This window comes from Xyrauchen texanus, chromosome 33 (genome assembly GCF_025860055.1).
Source record: "Xyrauchen texanus isolate HMW12.3.18 chromosome 33, RBS_HiC_50CHRs, whole genome shotgun sequence".
Taxonomy (NCBI): domain Eukaryota; kingdom Metazoa; phylum Chordata; class Actinopteri; order Cypriniformes; family Catostomidae; genus Xyrauchen; species Xyrauchen texanus.
In genome coordinates this window covers 18,317,514-18,324,658 of record NC_068308.1, presented here as the reverse complement: position 1 = coordinate 18,324,658, position 7,145 = coordinate 18,317,514, and the positions used below count along the sequence as shown (strand labels likewise).

General features: G+C 43.0%; 1 long non-coding RNA gene across 1 annotated transcript; it reads right to left on the bottom strand.

Moving 5' to 3' along the window:
- Positions 1 to 577: 577 nt before the first annotated feature.
- Positions 578 to 2,190, bottom strand: LOC127627226 (uncharacterized). The gene is made up of 3 exons (XR_007968535.1): positions 2,065 to 2,190; positions 1,834 to 1,897; positions 578 to 1,521 (listed from the first exon to the last, which is right to left on the bottom strand). It is a non-coding gene; the product is annotated as an uncharacterized LOC127627226 (long non-coding RNA).
- Between the last annotated feature and the right edge of the window lie 4,955 nt (positions 2,191 to 7,145).

The following is a 7,145-nucleotide window of genomic DNA, read 5'->3' as shown; positions in this document are numbered from 1 at the left end:
AAAGTTATCCATCTGCAGATTGTTACAGGATGCAATGTTTCTCTGCCTTCATAGTTTAAATCTGTTGATGCTCATTGTTCATAATGTTGACAAATTATACATCTGCATAATTTGCCAACATTATTAACCATTTTTGACTAGATTATATAGTAAATGTGAACTAATTTAGGGGGGGTGCATGCACATCAACAAATTTTAAAGTTAAGAAAAACGACTAGCTTTGTGTTGATATTGTAACTAGACAGTATCTCTTAGAATAAATCCAGAACCAAATATAAAAATGTAGCATAGTATACACACACAAGTTCATATGTAGTATGTGTATATATATATATATATATATACACACACACACACACACACACACACACACACACATTAATTTACCTTTACTTAATGGAATTATCCATTTGCATTCATTTCTGGAACATGTACATTCCAGCTTGTGAGCATTTAATTATTTCAACAATCCCCTGATATTTTAAATCATAATCAGAAATAGGTTTATTGACATATGCACACTCAAGGAAATCATACATATTTATTTGTTCAATAACAAAAGCTTCCAAGTACATAAAAAAAAAATGAACTTAAAGAACAGGTGGAGCAACCAAATTAAGCACCAACTTAGTTGCAAACTAACTAGTAGTTACGAAGCCTTGAACTTTATACCCCAACTTAAGACCTTACGCACAGCTATTTACTCAACCTCATGTCCTTCCAAACCTGTATGACTTTTTCTGTGGAACACAAAAGATGACATTTAAAAAAAATTTTTTGTCCATATAATGAAAGCCATTGGTGACCAAAACAAGCTATTTTGCTCACCATTTACTTTCATTATATGGAATACAAAATACATTTTTGGGGGTTCTGCAAAAGAGTCACATGGATTTGGAAGGACATGAGGTTGAGTATATGATGACAGAATTTACATATTTGGGTCAACTTTTCTATTAATATTAAATGTTATAACTATCTGAAACACAGTAATTTTATGAGACTTATACTGCATGTTGCAAAAGTATCTTCACTGCAAATAAAAACAGACAGTATAATATTTTTTACTCTGTTAAAACAGCTCTTCAGTGAAGCCAGGCTGACTCCTCATACAGCTTTTCCTCCTGTTGCAAACCAATTCCAGTTTTATCTAGCATTCAGTGCGATGTTTATTGAAATCCAAACGGCAAATTTACCTTGTTTAACTTCAACAATATCCATGTGCACCTTTTCAGAGTTGGACTGGAAAGAGAAATCGGCCCGGGATTTGACATAACTGTCAAAAAGTTGTTGGGTGGGTAGTGTTCGCTAACGCGGCGGCTCGTTTTAGATTATCGCGGCCGACACAGCGACCCGCTCGGTTCTCCCGATGGCCAGTCCACCCTGATCGGCCCCAAAGTTTGTCGGTCCACCGGAAAAATGTCCGGTAGTCCAGATTACCAGTCCTGCCCTGCTCCTCGTCTATTCCAATTGATCACTTTATAAATGATGCCCGTGAGCTGGACCGTATTCAGGCCTGCACTGCAAAAAGTACAAATCACACACAGAGAATTAATGAAAGCCCACATTATATTTATCATATGTAACCGGTGTTGATCTGCAATTAGATATTCAACTTGACCAAAAAAGCTGACTTAGGAAAATAACCACAATGAATAACAGTATAACTCACTAAGTTAACGTTAGCTGCATAGCTAATATTCATTTATCCTAAGAAAATAACCACAATGCACGTTCAACGTAAACAAAAGCTACAAAATATAATTATGTATTCAGAATAAAAACTTTAAAGCCTGCAAAAAATATGTTTGCAAATGTCTACTGATATCTTACCTCAGTTTCTTAAACTTGTTTCTATTGAAACACGTGCGCACGTGCACCGCTGAACGTAATGCTGCTGCAATAAAGAGTAACATAACACGCTCACATTTAGAATAAGCAGGGGGGAAAATTAAAGTCAAAATAAATAATGAATTACATATTTAGGAAGATTGCATTGTGATACAGTGTATGCAGACATAAGAAATGTGTTTTAATGTGACTGGATGGGTACAAATTACTCACCAAAACAGACGATTTCCCATTGAGACACATAGGAGTACAGAATGTTAGGGAATACCAAGATGGCGGCGCAGTAGCTTCACTGTTGTGACGTCATGAGCTATCCAGTTATCTATATAGATCAGTGGTATAGATTGAACACCCGTTTCAACTGAGTGTTCAAACTGGCCACGGAATGTTCGTGATTTCAAAAACAAACTTTCAAATTCCAACTGTCAAATCCTTCAAATGTAAACACACACATGGTCTTTATCTATCTATCTATCTATCTATCTATCTATCTATCTATCTTACATTCTTTGTGAATGTAAAACCTTCAAACTTTAAGCTTTTAAAACTATTTGTTAATTGGCAGGTTTTTTCAAGCCATTATCAAACAATATTTTTGAAATTCCACTTGGTAGCAGCACAGAAATTACACTTCACCATTGTTTATGTGCTGGGAGTATGGAGAAGACAAACATTAAGGTTTTGCTCTCACCAAATGTTCTGTCTTATTAGGGAAGTTTAAAAGCTGAATGATTTATTAAGATTAAAATATGTGTGTGTGTGGGTGTGTGTGTGTGTGAGCATGTATTTATCACTTTGTGGGGACCAAATGTCCCCATAAGGATAGTAAAACCCGAAATTTTTGACCTTGTGGGGACATTTTGTCGGTCCCCATGAGGAAAACAGCTTATAAATCATACTAAATTATGTTTTTTGAAAATGTAAAAATGCAGAAAGTTTTCTGTGAGGGTTAGGTTTAGGGGATAGAATATAAAGTTTGTACAGTATAAAAACCATTATGTCTATGGAAAGTCCCCATAAAACATGGAAACACTACGTGTGTGTGTGTGTGTGTGTGTGTGTAAACAAACAAATCACATTTTATACATATATATAAAATGTAAATAATTTGTTTTTCTTCTTTGAAAACAGATGGTGATGAGGTCAGAGCAGACTCCATGCAGAATGTTATGCCATGTGGAGAAAATAAATACAAAGCATCAGAATACCAGCAACACGGTTCCTGGGACTGGATTCCTCAGTTTTCACACAGCGTGTACATTTTATTAACAGAAGGAAGTGTGTCTTACTTATGGTCGATGACACTTTAATTATATATTAATTATCCTGAAATCTGCCTTGTAAAGAAATCCTCTGGGATATATGAAAGACAGAATTCTGTGTTTTTCATGACCAACAACTGCAGTTAGTCTCATGCTCATAAAGATGAGGTAATGGTCAGGGCTGGAGGATGATGTTTTTGTGAAATGGATGGAGCAATTAACATCTGCCAGTCCTCATTATCCTCCATGTCAGTGGGTGGAGGCTGGAGGCCAAGAGGTGGATTAGAGAGAAAATGAAAGGAGAATTAAAGACACTTAATGGATGCTGCTTTAGATTTTTCGGCAAGTTCTATTAACCCTAATTTAAATCAATTTTCTCCTTTCTGCAATTCTTCTCTAAAAAGCTGCCTGAGAGAGACTTTGCATGTCCCATGCGTGTACGTTTGAGACACATTAGCCTGGTCTCATTTTGCTAAGTATCCCCAAGGCACACAATGCTGTTAGCAGGCACAAGGAATGGTTGTGAGTACCGTTCTCCTGTGTGCCCTTTGATTCATGTTCAAACAGGGTCCAAATGAACTTTTTACCACACCTGCCAATGGTGAGTAAATTTACAAGTCATAAATATTTCTTACCAGTCACAAAACTGTAATTTGCATTATTTTATTTTGTTCTTATGGCAATAGGATTATTTAGCTGTTTCTTCACTTGCATATTTGTGACAAACAGCAAAGATCATTATTGTGTAATTCTTTGCATACTATACAGCATGACTAAAACAATGCCTGTCAATAAACATGATCACATGGGAAATCTTTTTTTTTTTTCTTCTTCATCTAAACAGACTCTTTTCACATATTTGGAATGTGGATGTAAATGACAGCAGGGTAAAATTGTGTAGCTGTGAATGGGAGACCACAGTAAATATAATTTTTGCTTATCCTTTTGCTCAAACAATAAAAGAAAAATCCACTACTATGCTTTCACAGCTTTCCAAAAGAAGAAGAAGAAAAAAAAAGAGAGCGGTGGATTTCAGCAGTAAGAAGAGAGAAAGAGGCCACATTTTCTCTCAATCCCTCAGCAGCTGTATTAGAAACCTCATCACTGCTGTGGTAACTAGTTTTTAAAACTTATTCCAGGGTAATATAAAACAAAGTATTATGCTATAAATTTACACAAAATAATAAAAAAAATGGCAAATATAAAAAACTGGGCGCCCATCTTGAGAACGCTCCCGGGCAGTTCTACGGAGACAAGTGGCATTAAAAGCTGGCCAAGATTACGATCAAAGAACATATTTTAAATCAGCAGTAAAATCTAACAACAATGGTATCACAAATTGTGCTTCTTTAACTCTGATCATGCTAAAAATTATATTTTTCAGGCTGGTACAGCTAATGCACATGTGCCTTCCTAAAATGTCTGACAGGTGACATCTGTATCTAAAATATTATAGGCAGGACTTCCTTTTCTACATCTGCCATATTGGCTTTTTGCAATTTCTCTCATTCATTTAAATAGAGCTGTTCAGCTGTGACATCAATTTGTAGGTGAACCCAGAAGGCTTATTCACCATGGGGTTCCTCCAGATTTTCCTATGGGTTTTTATAATGGGGTTTTTCAATTTATTAATCAAATATGGTCTGTGGTAAACAGTACTTGATGATACGTGGATGTTCCCCTTCAGTCACTCTCTCGACATTGTGTTGAATGGAGTGATACAAGGGGTCTTCCTGGGATGCCAAAAGTACCTCTGAACCTGAGAAAAGGCCAATGTCAAGTTGGCAGACAGAATTTGCATGCCCCGCCCCGGACATACGGGTATAAAGGAAAATGCCAGTCAGAATTTTTCTTCGGAGCTGAATGGTTGTGCAACAGCAAGCTGAGTTCACCACTGTTCCACTCACCTCTACTGGCGATAAGCATTGCTGTTGGATCTACGGCCCGTTTCCAGCTGGCGCTCTCTCTCTCTCTGCATGCTGTGCAGTCCATCCCCCTGGGCGCTTCGACAGCGCTTTCATTGCCTGAAAGAGAGTATATCCTCCTAAAAAGAATTTATTTCCTCTTAAAGAGTTGAGTTCCCACTCATAAAAGAGCAATACACAGCAGGCGTTCAACGTCCTTTTCAGGATGCGTCTTTTTGAATGGTTCATGTTCTTAGTGCGAGAACCATAGATAGCCATGGCAACATTGCGGTCGTGGCTTTCTTTTCTCACGAGAGAAAGCCACTTCAGCCGCCCCCGCCTCGTTCCTTCTTCCCATGGGATTGAGGACACCCGGCTGGCGATGAAGGCGATTTGGGGATGACGACGGGCTCGGTTTCGCCGGTTAATTCCCCACGAACCGCCCGGCCACTGGCACGCTTGCTTGCTTCCGTCCGAGCTTGGGATGAGTGTGGCTTGCCTCGCGGCTAGCTGGCATTCTCCCTTGAGCCCCCAGAATTGAATGACGACATTGCCGCTGCATCGGAGAGTGTCAGAGTGGCGTCTGATGCTGATGACTCGTCTGGGCTGCCACCTTCGGGTCTGCACGCCCAGTTTGAGGCTGACGCGCAGATGTCCGCTATGCTTTCCTGGGCCACCGTGAGCGCGAGGCTGGACAGAAAACCTCCACCCCCCCCTCACGGCTACTCGATTGGTCCCTCGGGTCAGGGCGCCGCTCATAGCCACGCCACCCTGGTTCCGTTCTTCCTGGAAGTGCATGACAAGCTGACGTGATCGTGAGGTCACCTTTTACTGCTCAGAACCCATCCATCCGCGCGTCCGCTCTCACTACCCTGGATGGCGGGGTGGCCCATGGGTACACGGAGGTCCACCAGGTGGACAGAGCGGTTGCGATCCACTTGTGTCCCGAGAACACCGCCACCTGGTGGGACCACCCGGTACTCCCCTCCAGAGCCTGAAGAATGACGTCACCACTGACCTCGAATGTCTACAGCGCCACCAGACAGGCCGCCTCTGCCCTGCATGCCATGGCTCTCCTGCAAGTTCACCAAGCTCAAGATCTGCACCTGGGTAGTTCCAACCCCGAAGTGCTGCAGGAACTGCGCTCTACCACCGACCTCGCTGTCAGAGCCACGAAGGTCACAGCACAGGGCGGGCGATGGCCACCCTCGTGGTCCAAGAGCGTCACATCTGGCTGAACATGGTAGAGATGCGTGACATTGACAAGGCACGCTTTCTCAATGCCCTCGTCTCCCAGCTTGGCCTCTTCGACGACACCGTTGGCGACTTCGCCCAGCAGTTTTCGGCAGTGAAGAAGCAAATGGCACATTTTGCCGTGGCACCGCCAACCCAGTGTGCCCTGCCTGCTCGCCGAGGGCGTCCCCCTGCGGCTAAACAACAGGTAGCTCTGCCACAACCTGGGCCCAGCTCTCAGCCCCAGCGTCGAGCACCTCGCAGGCGGCGTACGCCCCCCATCTGCAGGACCACTTCCAGGACCAGGAAAGCTCCAAAGCTCTCCTGAGACGGGCTGGTACCAAGACCACTCCTTCCCCCGGTGGAGGCTGCGGCACCCACATTCTCAATAAGAGCGATTTCCTCACTCCCTGAGTCATCCAGCCGGTGCGAGCCGTTTTCACGGCACCCCGGCCCCAAAACTCTACAGTCCTGGCTCCCCGGATGCAGTTCCCTTGCCTCTGGCCCCACTACTGCTCAGCCCCGGCAGGCCAGCGCCTTCTGCCTCCCGAAGTGCTATTACCTGCTCCCCCCACCGCGAAGCCCCGCCCGCTACATCAAAAGCGATCGTCCCGTTAGTGCCCCTCACGCAGAGTTTGGATGCGTGGCTTTCACTTCCCAATCCATCGCGCTGGCTGGCCAGGACCATCCAACTCGGCTACATGATTCATTTCGCCCAGCTACCGCCACGTTTCAGTGGTGTTCGCTCCAATTCCGTGCGTGGCAAGAAAGCAAGCGTCTTATGAGCAGAGATCACGACCCTGCTCCTCAAGGATGCGATAGAGCCCATCCCTCCAGCCAAGATGGAGAAGGGTTTCTACAGCCCTTACTTCATTGTACCCAAAAAAAGTGGCGG